The 14751-nt window shown below is 36.5% G+C and overlaps 1 pseudogene; it reads left to right on the forward strand.

Moving 5' to 3' along the window:
* Positions 1-208: 208 nt before the first annotated feature.
* The window catches only part of LOC131074160 (photosystem I P700 chlorophyll a apoprotein A1-like), a 58654-nt pseudogene continuing 44111 nt past the window's right edge, over positions 209-14751 (forward strand).

Consider the following 14751-nt stretch of genomic DNA (forward strand, 5'->3'; position numbering starts at 1 on the left):
ATTACACAGCTGACCACAGAGCGTGATATAGTTTCGGAGCACTTGGGTTGAGTGGAGGATCAGGTAGATAGTCTAGAGAGAGCAACGTGGTGGCTCGATGAGAGACACTTTGAGGGAGATGTAATATACAAGCAAGGAGGTTGAGTATTACCAGTGGCTTTATGAGGATTTAGTACCCAGGGAGCGCAAAGCTCCCAGTTTTACAGCAATGAGATTGAGTCAATCCAGGCAGACTGGTTCAAGAACAGCGAGCAGAGGTGTGACCAGGCTGACTCTTCAAGATCCACCTGGAGATCCAGGTGCTGGGACATCTGCTGCGAGACTGTCACCCTCAAGAGATAGTCATACCTGAGAGACCTTGTCTCTATTGTATTTTGATCATTGTATTTGGGATAGACATGACTTTTTTTGTATACTTGATCATTTTTATGATATATATATATACGACATCATTTTCTTTGATCCACATGTGATGTTTTTTATGGATGATGCTTTATATATAATTTTGATGATTCTTATGATGATGTTGCAATGCCTAGATAGATGCATGTGATTTGATATTTAATGGATATGATGTGATGATGCATGATGTATGATGTATGATATGTGAGATATATCTTGAAAATGAGATGTATGATAAAGATATTATGTGAGATGTATCTTGAAAATGAGATGTATGATAATGATATGTTGTGAGATGTATCTTGAAAATGAGATGTATGATAATGATATGTTGTGAGATGTATCTTGAAAATGAGATGTATGATAATGATATGCAACTAATTGATCATCCTCATTCTTTCATTTGCCATTCCTGTATAGTCACATGTTTTTGCTTTCTTTGTGTTTATCATAATTGAGTTGTTCGGATATGTTAAAAATTTATACAATCATAATGGTATGTTTGAACCATAATGACCTGAGAAAAATTTACATGATTTTTTATTTTGCAAGATGGCACAAGCGTCGAGGTATAATTGAACCAAAACGACCTGAGTGCGGCTTGCATATAAGCAGACAAGATTAAACCATTTGTATGCGCAAAGTGGAACCATGTCTTCAGTGATATGCTTTGAATCACGTCTTGAGACAAGTATTTGCATAGTACAAGTGATCGCTTCACAGACAGAAAACTAAAAAATATTGGAGTCCCAATTACTTTCTCTAGCTCGATGCATTTTTGAGAATATTTAGAGGATCCAATAGCTCAAAAAAATTCAAGTGCAAAAATAGTCAAAACTTCATGCAAGATGCAAACATTGTATACTTGAGAAAACCATCCATCATGTGTTGTTCTTTTGATTACTGAATTTTGCTGGATATGATTCTCTTGGTCTTTTGCAAGTTTTGACCTAGGACTTAATGTAAATCAATGTTGCCCCTAGCTATATTTACCGCCTGATGTGGATATTTATAGTGATTATCAAGCCATGGTGGGATATGATGAAATGATATTTGGATAAACAAGGATAGTGACTACGCTAAGTATGTCTTGGATAATGCTATTTTGATAAAGTGTTGGTCGATGGCCGGTGGTGCTTGATTGTGGATAAAGGTTCGAGAGCAAAGATAGATAGAGGAGATGTCCTCTCACAAGTATTGCATGTTGCCAGATTTTCACCATTTGTTTTTATTGCACCTTTTTGTTTGCTTTTTCTGATTTTTTTGATTTTTTTTTTTTGTATTTTTTTTTTTGATGTTTTTTGATTTTTTGACTTTTCCGTGCATTAGATTGCTCAAGTATAGTATTTCTTCAAATGGATTTTTTTGGTTGGATCGTCGAGCACATCTCCTTCTAAAGTTGTTAGCTAATAGGCGCCTGATCCATAGGCTGATATGATGACAAGGGACCTAACCAGTTAGGTTCAAACTTCCCTTTTTTTTCTCGATCCTGTTGATTTCTAGGATTTTCTTTGAGTATGAGATCACCAATCTTAAAAATCCTAGGGATGACCTTGTGATTGTAGCTTCAGCACATGCGTTGCCGATATGCTTTGAGGTGAGTATAGGCATGTTGTTGCTTTTCATCTAGAAGTTCTAGCTCTTGCAGTCTGTTTACTTGATATTCTTCATCTGGAATGAGGCCTTTCAAAGATACTCTGAGAGATGGGATTTCTACCTCAAGGGGTAAAATTGCTTCTGATCCATACACCAATGAATATGGCGTAGTTCCTGTAGGTGTGCAGATGTTATTTTTGTATGCCCAAAGTGCTGGATTAAGTTACACGTGCCAATCTTTTCCTGCATCATCGACTGTTTTCTTGAGGATTTTCAATATTATTTTGTTGGATGCTTCGGCTTGACCATTCCCCTGTGGGTAGTAAGGTGTAGAGAAACGATGTTGGATTTTGAATCATTCACATAGTTCTCGCACATCCTGGTTTTTGAAAGGTCGTCCATTATTGATGATGATGGAACTTGGAATGCCATATCTACAGATCAGATAATTAAGGATAAAAGAGGCAATTTGTTTTCCAGTTACTGTGGTCATGTTGCAGTGATAATGAACTTGTGTCCATTTAAAGATGAAGGGTGTATTTTTTCCACTAAGTCTAGTCCCCACTAACAAAAAGGCTAGGATGTTGTAAATGGCTGCAATTCCTGTGCTGGTGCATGTATAAGATTACCATGGATTTCGCATTTCGGACATTTCTTTACAAAATGATAAGAATCTTTTTCCATTGTCGGCCAGTAATATCCCATTCTTAGAAGTTTTTTAGCAAGAGTAGGACCACTTGAATGTGTGCCATGGATACCTTCATGAATCTCTTGTAAAGAAGAGTCAGATTCATTACGATCAAGGCAATGAAGAAGAGTACCATCTAGACATCGGCGGTAAAGAGTATCAGTAGTTAGAGTGTAACGGGCGACTTGCTAGATAAAGTTGCATTTTTTATTTTGAGATAGGTCAATGGGTAGGGTATTGGTTTTGAGATAGTTGTATATTGTTCTGTATAACAAAGAGTCTGAATCGGTTAAGGCATAAATAACATGGGATGCAAAATCGTCATAGGCTAGGGAAAACAGTTGCTCTACTAGAAACTCGTAATGAATCTATTGTTTTGGAATTTGTAGCAGTGAAGCGATAGTAGTCATTGCATCAGCTGCTCTTTTGTCCAACCTTAGTATTTGGTCAAAGGTGATGTGTACAAAATACTATTTGAAATCATCCATCATTCGTTTGTATGGTAGCAACTTGTCATCTTTCGTCTGATAGTCATTGTTGATATGATTTATGACTAGTTGTGAATCTCCGTAGACTTTCAATTTTGTGATTCTCCATTCCACAACCATTTTGATCCCTGTAACCAGTGCCTCATATTTAGTAATGTTATTTATGCATGGAAACATGAGTCTATATGATCCTAGTATGGTGTGTCTGTCAGGAGTGATGAACAAAATGCCAACACCTGAGCCATGTTGAGTGTAGGAACCATCAAAGTATAGGGTCCATTGCTTGGTGGTAATGGTAAGAACATCTCCATCTGAAAATTTGATCTCCATTGGTTGTTTATCTGGTAGTGGTGCATCAGCTAATTGATCTGCAATCACTTGTCCTTTGATAGCTTGATGCTTTGTGTAGTGGATAACAAATTCGTTGAGAATCATTACCCATTTAGCCAATCTGCCGGTGAGAGCTTCTTTCCTGAGCAAGTACTTTAGAGGGTCAATTTTTTCTACTAGCTTGATTGTGTGAGCTAGCATGTAGTGTCAGAACTTTTGAGAAGTGAATACCACTGTTAAACAAGCCTTCTCAATGAATGTATAATTGAGCTCATATTCATTCAATGTTCTACTGATATAATAGATAGCTCGTTCCTTGCCTTCTTGATTTTCCTATGCTAACAGTGCCCCCAATGATATGTCTGTTGTTGATATGTAGAGAATAAGTGGCTTTCTTGTTATTGGTGGGACCATAACTGGTGGGTTCATTAGATATTGCTTGATTTGGTAGAATGGTTCTACACATTTGGCTTCCCATCTGAATGGCACATTCTTATGTAGCAAATGATTGAATGGTAGACTTTTATCTACTAGTTGAGCGATGAATCGCCTGATTGACTAGAGTCGTCCTTGCAAGGATCTTAGTTGGCTAATGTTCTTAGGTGGTGGCATCTCCATGATGGCTTGTACCTTTGCTGGATCTACTTCAATGCCCTTTTCTGATATGATGTAGCCTAATAACCTGCCTGATGTTACCCCGAAGACACACTTCTTAGGGTTGAGCCTGACTTGAAATTTCTCCAACCTATCAAATTTTTTCTCTAATATGCCTACATGTTCTGCTAGGGTAAATGACCTAGCTAGTAAATCATCCACATAGTCTTCCATGAAGGTATGCATCATGTCATGAAAGATTATCGTCATTGCTCCTTGATAAGTTTCCCTAGCAATCTTTAAGCCAAAAGGCATGAAATTCCAACAATACGTTCCCCAAGGATAGGTAAACGTTGTTTTATCTTGATCCTCTGGAGCTATCTTGATTTGATTATAGTTGGAAAAACTGTCCATTAGTGATAGCATGGCATGACCTACTGTGAGGTCTACAATTATGTCGATACTCGGCAAAGGAAATTCATCCTTTAGATAGGCCTTGTTAACATCTCTAAAATCGGTGCATATCCTGATACTACCATCCGGTTTTGAAACTGGCACAATGTTGGAAATCCATTCAACATAGTCTATAGGTCAAATAAATCCGACGTCTAATAGTTTCTTTAGCTCAACTTTGACCATGAGTGCTACATGTAGATTCATCTTTCTCAATTTTTGCTTAACTGGCTTAGCTCTCAGAGCAATAAACAAGCGATGCATGATTAGATGTGGATCAATCCCGGGCATATCCACGTATGACCAAGTAAAATTGATTTGCTTTTCTTTGAAAAAATTGATAAACTCTTGTTTTTCTATCTCTGTTAGAGATTATGTCAGGTGAATGTTTTTGGTTGCTTTTGTTGTACCAATGTTGATTGATTGAGTGGGCTCAATCAATATGGGTGATCGCTCTTGATAGTGTTCGGGAAGAGTATCAAGTCTCCCATATTTAGGTGCCTCAAAAAGGTTTTCACCTGCAAATGCATCCTTTATTTTTACTTTTTTGTGATCTAGTGCTGCCATTGACTGGTTTTCAGCAGTAGATCCTTTATTTCTTTCATTTTTGCAACTGAGAGACTTGGCACTCCCCTGATTGTAGATGTCGTTACTTTGTTTGCTGGTAGAGTTTGTTTCTGGGTTGACCATACATAAGTAATGGATAATGGAATCATCATTTGGGAAAATTGGTATGTCATGAATTTCAGGTTCATCCCAGTCTATGAGGTCAGGAAAGATGAGTGGTAAAGAGTCATTGGGTGGGTCGAGTTCAACTGCTGTAAGTGTCAGGATGGAGGTATCAACAAGGTTGGTCGGGATATTAAATAAGTTAATGATTTTGTTGAGGTCTTCAATAGTATCATCTTCTGTGTAAGCTTGCTTGTAAAGGGGCTGCTCATTTTCCTTGGCGTCATAGATATTATGTGGACCAAATTCAAGTAATCTAGGCTCTGTGCCTTGTTCTTCTTCAGAAAGGGGTGTATGACTGGCATTTTCAGCAATATCTTCAGTAACATTGGAATAACTACCTCATTCATATTCATTTTAATCAGTCTTGGAGGTATTATCCCAGAGTCTTTCAGTGTTGTGGACTGGTATGTTGTATGGTGAAAATAGGTCTTTGATGATTGATACTAGTTTGACAGTCTTCTCTAATTCCGTAGCATATTCCACTTCTACTCATTGCATTTGCTCATATATTGTCTCTCCTCGAGGAGTAATGATGTTGTCAAGGGGTGATTCTGCTTTGTTTGAAACAGGTTCTTGAACATGATGTACTTCTGCATAAGATTCTTCTTCTCTTTGAATGGCCAACTCCTCGTGTCGTTTCTCTTTTTCCTGGTATTCACATTCCTTTCATATTGTTTCTGCTGATTCAAACCGTGCCTTCTTGTATTTTGTCTTTGCCTTCCACTGAGGTTTTTGATATTTATTTGGTGTTTTCTTTGGGGGTAGAGTGTGTTCATAGCCCAATCTCATTTTGTCTTTACAAAACTATGAAGGATGATCTAATGGTTTTGTGACACCTTCCTGATGCTTGCTAATAGGTCCTTTGCCATTGTATCCCATTTGTTGCATGATCAGGTAGCCTTTTCCATACAACTATGTTGGTATAGCAACTTCCATAGTAGTTGCTCTGTCTTCTTCCTCATCCTTGTATAGCCAACTAAGGATGTCTTTTTCCTCTAATTCATGTGCTAGTGTGCCTAGTTGAATAAACTTGCCATCAAACTTGGTGATGGGTTGTGTTGCTTGATGTATTGATGCTGAAGGTAGCCCATGAGATTTAGGCGATGCTGGTAAGTTGATTAGACACAAGGGTTCCAAAGAGTACTCTCCCATGCCTTGTTCTCTAATTTTCATCTTCTGTTTGAAATCCATAGATAGAGATTTAGGCTTTTCTTGTTGAAGATTTGGTGCTGAGGAAGTTTGTTTTTCTCTGTTATGTGGAACCAAACTGTCTTGGGCTGCCCCCATAGCATTACAATGTTGAAAAGGGTTATGATCTATTGATATAGAAATCTCTTGTCCATTGTATGGGAACTTAACACACTGGCGATAAGTTGAAGGTATTGCTTGCATTTCATGTATCCAAGGTCGACCTAATAAGATATTATATGTGAGGTCTATGTCTAAGACTTGGCACATAGTGTCCTTTTGTATTGGTCCCACCTGAATTGGCAACACCACTATTCCTTTGGATGATCTTTCTTTATCATCATATGCTTTGATAGTGATATTTTTGCATGGATTGATAGATTGTTCAGAGAAGCCTAATGCACGGATAAGTTTTATGGTACAGATATTGAGTCCAACTCCTCCATCTATTAATACTCTTTTAACTCGATGTTTGTAGACCAAGACTTCAATGTGGAGTGGAGTATTGTATGGATGGCTCAATGAAATATTATCATGCTCAGAAAAGGTGAGGTTATGAGGCCCTGTCATGTGAGCCACCATGGCTTGGAATTTGTCAGCATCCAGATCCTGAGGTACTTTTGTTTCCAATAGTGCTTGTTCCAAGATGTCCTTGTGTTTTGGTGAAAGTTTCAGCAATTCAAGTATAGATATTTGAGCAGGAGTTTTGCGTAGTTGACTGACCAGATCATATTTAATTTTGGGTATGGTGTTTGTTGCTGACGTATGCCCCTTCAAGACATATTATTGAGCTCTGGTGGTTACATTGATTGATTCATGTCCACGTTTGTCCTTGATTGTGATGACATTTACTTGATTGTCATCGGTTGATATATGATTGATGGTGTTATTGTATATGTGATTGATACGAGCTCCATGTGTATCATTTGATGTTGAAGCTCCATCCTTGCTGTAATTTGGAAGAGGATTTTTAAAGGCGTCGTGATCACCATTTGTCTTGAGACCGTCGATTGTTAAATCGCCTCTATCAATCATGTCTTGAACAATGTTTTTCAGCCTCATGCAATCATTTGTTTGATGTCCTTTGTTTCGGTGAAAATCATAAAAGTGTGAGTCATTCCACCAAGGTGGTTTGACTTGTGGTTCAAAGTTGTTGATTGTTGGTAAGGAGATAATTATGTTTGCCAAGAGTTCTCTGAATGCGGACTCCAACAATCACCCTAATGGTGTGTAAATGTGTTTAGGAAAGTTGTTGGTGTTACCTTGTGAGTTTTTATTAGGTCCTCTATTGGTGTTATTGTTTTGGGCATTGTTGGTGTTGTCTGTGTTGAGATGATCTTGATGGGTATTTGGTGCACAAGTGTTAGTGTCTTGGTTAGCACCCTTTTGATTCTTGGTATCCTAAGGATTGCCTCATAAGGCTAACACTGGTTGTTTGGATTTCACATCATTAGCTTCATTTCCTCCTTCATTTCCAGTATTTTTGTTTATGGTCCAGAACCTGGATTTTCTAAGTTGTTGTTGTTGTTTTGGTTATTGTAATGAGAGTTGGATGAATTTGTTCCTTCTTTGAATAATTTCAATGTTCCTTTCTTAACAAATGCCTCCTCTACTTGGATGCCATTTTCAATTAATTTGGCAAAAGATGGTATGCATTGGAGCTTGAGTATGTAACTCATCTCGCTATTCAAATTATCGATGAAAATTTCCATCTTTTCCTTTTCAGGCACATCTCTAGGATATCTTGAAACCATTCTTCTCCAACATTGAAGGAACACCATGAATGTTTCGTTGTTCTTCTGTTTAGTATTGCAGACATCTAGCATGGTGATGGCTTGTTGAATGTTGTAGGAATATTGAGTGATAAATTTGTTGACTAATTCATCAAAGGACTTGATAGGAGGTGTGATTTTGGATAATTATTCCATTGTTTTCCCTCCCAAGCTTCTTGGAAATAATCTCATCAAATATGTGTCATCATGGGAAAATTCCAGGCTCATGGTATACAATTCCCGAACATGATCACGTGGATCGCTTTTCCCATCATATTTGTCAAATTTGGGAATGTCTGAATTTGGGGGAAAAGGTGCCATGTTTAACCTTTTGTCAAAAGGATAAGGACAGATTTCATTCAAGGAATACCGCATTGTTGACCCTTGTTGCATGTCTTGTATTTTCTTTTGTAGCATTTGCATTTGTTGTGTGAGAGCAACCAAGGGTGCATTTGTTTGTCGAGGAAGAGTTCTTCCTTCTCATTGTTTCTAGTTTGGAATGGCGTGTGTAGTGGTATGTTTTGTTTAGGGATGTTTTGCTCGGGTATGTTTTTCTCATTGTCGCATGTGTCCTCTTCTCTTTGTTGTTCTTGATAAGTATAGAGTCGAGACCTTCTCCTAAAAGTGTTTGAATCAAAGTCTTCTGGAATCTTAACTCCTTTTCTTGCGAGCATGAGTAGGTATTTTTCTTTGTTAGCCTCTATGAGTCTTTCCATAAGCCTTTGAAATGAGGCACTTTCTTGACATTCTTGGAGGAGTTCTTCAGTGATTTCCATGTCTTCTAGATTTGGATAGTCGAAGGGATTTGATAATCTTCGCCCCATACTGGACTCTGGTTGTGTTTCGCTTTGTTTGTTTCATTGAGAGCAAGTGATAACAGGCATCTAGTAGAAATTTTGTGACGAAGGGAATGAATTCCTCTTCTGTGTTTTGTTCAGGAGTTGATGGCTCTACTCGAGGTATGTTGTAAGTAATGCAAACTTCTAGGAAGAAAGTAGGGTTGATTTTTCCTTCGTGATTCAAACATTGGTTGAATGCTTCTTTTTGACAGAATGCTCTACTCCTTAATGGTTCCTTGTCAAATTCGTTTGATTTATTTTGAAAATACAAGCGCATATGATGGAGGAATGTTCGATGAGATTTGAAGAGTTGGCGATTGATGTATAGAAATCTATTCCTTTTAGCAAGTTTATAAGAACTAGGTTGTTGTTTCCTTAACTTAGTGTTGTGATAAATACTCTTTCTTCTCATAATATGAGGATTAGTCATACACAGATGATCAATGGTTTCGTTTGATTTGTTTTGGATTCAAGATATCTTGTTTGGAAACTTAAGTCCACTTTTATCAAATGAAGGTTTAGATGCCCCCTCACGACAAAGTGCATCAAATGTTATGGAATAAGAACTTTCCTGATATGGAAACTCAATTTCACAGCTTTAGTTTTAAACAAGTATGTTGGTGAGGATAAAAAATCTATTTGATTTGGAAGACCTTTTGATGTGTGTGATGATGTTACCTGATTCTGATAGGAAAAAATGTGTTAATCCTTTGACTAGTTTTTGGATTTTGACAACTGCGTTCTTAAGGAAGTCTTGTTTTTGGAATAGTTTTGATAATCTGATTTGATTTTCTACCTGATGGAGTTGAGTGAGGTTTGAAAATGGCTTCCCAAATTGTTTTCAAAATATTTCAAAAAGTTTCGGTTTTGCTCTTTGTTTTCTCAGTTTGACCATGCGCTAAGCTAGAGACCCAATGCACTACCAAATTTTGCCAATGCGCTAGAGAATGATCTCAACGTGCTAAGCTGCCTTTTTGATGTGCTAAATTGGACTGTTTGTTTTTTTATTTAGTCTTGAAAGCTATGTGGTAATATGTCCTACTGACGTGCTAACTTTTGATCGTAATACGCTAATGTTTGCCTCCAATGCGCTATGTTGTTGCTTCAAAGCGTTAGGCTATTTTGATAAGCGCCAAGGTTGAACTATTAAATGTTTAGATTGTTTATGCACTAAAGTTCAGAACTGATGTGCTATGTTGAAGCTTGTATGCACTAAAAGATGGTTCCAAAGTGCTAAGATGTTTCTCTTAGGCGCTAAACTGCCCTGGTTTTTGATTTGTTAGTTTTTCTGTGTTTTTTAAACTTTTTCTCAACTGTGATGGATGATCTTCTGAAGTATAAAATGAAAACATAGCATGAAAGAGATAACCAGTTTGCCTAGTCTAAACAAAGAGTGTATATTATACGAGGATGTTTTCAAATCCCCAATGTTTTAATAGGTTTTGATACAGATAACATAATTTAATCAGACTCTTTATTCAAGGGTCATCGACAATACCATAGCCCACTAGTCTCGATACTCTGTCAGCTCAAATAGCCTTGTCACCCCCTAGGGGGCACCTGTTTTTTTGCCTTTTGCCAGAAATTAACTCAAAGTGAATTGCTTCACAATTGAGTAGTTATCTTGGGAGATATATGGTGAGTAATCTTGGGGATAGGTTCCTCGCCACCCTTACACTATGATATTGTAAATGTCTAGATACTGACTCGGCTCAAAGTTTCTATTGCTATGGTTCGTAATCAGGCTTCATGTTCGTTCTTTAGTGATAAACTCTCTTGGGAGGCTTCCCAACCTTTAGAACAAAGGCTTTACGTATTGTAAAGATATTGGGGGAAGGCTAATCGTTGAGCAAAACCATTGAAGGGACTTTCGTCAACCTCCACTTTTGATTATAGTGGGTTGGAACACTTGGCGTCAAAGTCGTTCCCCACTTAGGTCATTCCCCTCACACCAGCTAAAGAATGGCTTTAAGAGTTTGTTGATTCCTCGGGAGGGCAGGACTACTAAAGTATTTAAAATGCTTTGAAATACTGAAAGCATAAGAGTGGTTTGGCTTTTTGATCACCTAGTTAAGGGGAGAGCATATACCTTCCACTTTCGAAGAAAGACACACAAGTGTTCTTTTTATTCTTTCATTGCAATGATTTGTTAATGTCTATATGGAGATATTGCTCTACAAAAGCACGGTGTTTATTTTATTTCCCCAAATCAGTGATTTTCTAATCTAGTGAAAAGAAACCTGGTCAACCAAGCAAAGAGTTCGATTTTGGTCAACAAAAGGAAATTGATGAAGGGGAAGAATTTCCCTCTTTTGATCTACTTTGAAAATTTGACAAGTGAGGTTCTTTTACTTTGCAAAAATAAAAATTGATCATTTTAAACACCAAAGGATGGTGAGGTTCTTTTTAAAGCTTTTTGCAAAAATAAAAGTTGTTGGTTCTTTTTAGATATCCAAAATACAAATTTTCTCCTAAAGAAGTAAGAAATATTTTTGTTGTTGTTCTTTTTAGATGCCCAAAGTAAAGTGTGAGTTCAATTTTAGTTTAACAAAAAATGAAAGAAATTTTAATCTTTAAATAATTTAGCAAAGTTAGTAAAATTCAAACTACTTCAATCCTAGCTTAAATAAAATAAACTCCACAACCTACAATCAAACTGTTAGTCACCTGCAAATAACTAGTTAGCCAAAGAAAATATTTTGTGGACATCTACAAGTCTAAATTTTGAGGTCTTTGTTATAATTTATTTCCTACTTTCTATCTGTGATGTGTTATAGAATGCACTGGATGTGCTACAGAAAACACGTGATGCACTATCAAAAAGACCCGACACACTGAACTATTTTCCAGATGCGCTGGGCTGTTGAATTCGAGCGTCGAAAGTTACAGGAAATATTAAAGTGGCTATGCGCTAACTATGGGTTCCTACGTGCTACGAGGTGGGTCCAATGCGCTAAACAGTAGACCAAATACGCTGAAATGCCAACTGGATGCGCTAGGGAATGTTCTCTATGCGCCGATTCCTATTTCCCGTGTACCTGCAAATTTGGTCATATTCAAAAACCAATTTGATAAATGGGGTTATGTCCCACGGTGGGTGCTAGAAATGTATGTGAGAAAAGCGGTTCAATGAAATGAAAATTACAAGAATTTATTCAAAGACTTGCCCACACACCAATGGGACTCTTGGTGCAAGTTATGGAGCTATGTGGAATAGCTCAACTTCCCAAGGGGTGTTCCATTGTTCTCTATCTCACAAGACCCCTCAAGCTAATGCCTTTGCTCTCAAATCACTGAGAAAAGTGATTTAGGGATGACAATCGTGAGAACAAGGGATGAATTTGATCAAATTTAATATGAATGCATCCTAGCTATGCATGATTCAAACAAATGAACTAAACTAGATGATAAGATGACAAGATTGGTGAAATACTATCCTAACATGATATGCTAGTTTATATGATTTAACTAAGATGATAGAAATGCTTCTAAAATTATTATTAGATTTATTTCTATTACAAAGAGAGGCTAAATGCTTTGCTAAAAATGAGTATAAGTATGACGCTAAAGACTTGGATTCTGAGAATGAGGGATGAGGGCTCTATTTATAGGAAAAACAGGGCAATGGATGGTCAAGATTGGATGATCTTATCAAGGGTCAGGATTGAAAGATATCAATCCATGTTTACAATTCTCACCAATGAAATGGTGACAATTGTCAACATAAGATTGCTTGAGAGGAGATATAAGAAGCATTAAATGCTTGAGAAGACCTCATGGTTACCTTAGGAGGTAAGGGTTAAGGTTAGGTTAGGGTTATCCATTGGATAAAGCTTTTACCCAAAGGATAAACTCTTGTGAAAGGGTTAAAGGAATAACCATGGTCAAAGCAATGAATGCTTGATGAGACTCTATGGTTAGATGAGGGTTAAGTTAGGCAAAAAGTCTCTAACCATGCCACAAAGGGTTAGTTAACCATTAATGGTTTGGAAGACTTTGGGGACAAATTTGTAAGAGTCCTTCTAAATTTGGGGGTATTCAAAAAGTTAGCTTGTTGAAGGCATAAAGGCTTTAATGCCTTTGGAAGAATTTACTCCAAATTTGGGAAGTGACATCCTCAAATTTAGGGAAAAGGGATAATTAAAGGGTTTAGGCTAGTTGATTAGGATTAGATGGGTTCTAGAAGAATTTAGGAAGGGGATTTAGGAGGCAAGTGGGAGATGTAGGAAAATGCAAGTGGGTGAGGGATAATAGGATTTAATTAAAATAAAATTAATTTATTTCAATTGTGGTTGCAAGTGGAGGATTAAATAAATTAGATGTATTTATTTGGGGTGAACTATTTAATTAAATGTAAATTTAATTAAAAGTAGAGAGAAGGGATTTAATTAAATAAAATGATTTATTCAATTAAATGATGTGAAAGGCTTAAGTGAATTTAAATAAATAAATTGAATAATTTATTTATTCAAATAGAGGAATGTGGATGATTTAATTAAATTAGATTTAACTAAATAGAGGAATGAGAATAAAATGAACATAAAATATTCATTTAGGAATATGGTCATTTTTATACATCTACAATATTAATACATGTCAGTCCATTTATAATATGTATGACAAGTTTTAAAAAAAATTGGAATAATGCAAGAAATTACATAGATAACAACAATTAAAAGATTGCCAAAAAATATAAAAAAGAAAAGCCAACAACAGACAACTAAAACCACATAGAAAAATCACCCAATCCTCTCAAATGATGAATACAAAACTACCTCATCAACGAAGAGTACAAAATCATCTATTGTAGATAATGTTGCAGCCTCTTCTAAAGGGAGAATATAACACAATGACAAGATGGTTATCATGCTGAAATATTACAATGCGCACCATAACAAGTTGAAACTAATCTTCATCATCACTACAACAAAAGCACATGTCACAACCTGAATTTTAACATTTGTTGAGGTTGTTCGGAACAAAACGCATCATTTTGTGAACTTGTAAAATTTGGAACTTGGTTATATCTAGTTGGTTGTTGGTCTTCATTCATTCTTTAGGACCTCCCTACAATTGTGGGCACAAGAAAATAGACTAAAAGATAGAATAAAACCTGAGAATTTATCCTTCTTGGTGAACCTCATGGTTAGATAGAATAGTCATACACCTACTTTTCCATATGTTAAGCAAAATAACATGTCTCATAGAATTAGCAACTATTTTTTTTTAAAGATTTAGTCCCAAAATAACTTCTTTCCAACATAAAGCATGACCAAAAATATCTGGAATATAATTGAAAACAACATTCCATTTTTGCTTAGTCCAAGTGCAATCCCAAAAGATATGTTTCAAACTTTCATATTAAAGAAAAGGGGAATTTATCTGGTTGAATCATCATACATCTCAACCGATCATTGATTGGCAATTTAAAATGTAAAATTTTCCAAGCCAAAATTTGTGTGTTGGCCTCTGCTTTTTCCACATTTTTTCTTTAAATCTATAGTTCTATTTCTGATTTAATCTCGGATTCAGTGGGAAAGAAGGCAGCAGGCTTAGGTAGACTTGTTTTAAAGGAAACTGGAAAAACTTGATGAGTAGAAAGCCACCACTAATCTTTTGAAAAATTACATTCCAATGGTGTACAAATCTTCATGGTAAGATCACTAGGA

This window comes from Cryptomeria japonica, chromosome 4, assembly GCF_030272615.1.
Source record: "Cryptomeria japonica chromosome 4, Sugi_1.0, whole genome shotgun sequence".
Classification (NCBI taxonomy): Eukaryota; Viridiplantae; Streptophyta; class Pinopsida; order Cupressales; family Cupressaceae; genus Cryptomeria; species Cryptomeria japonica.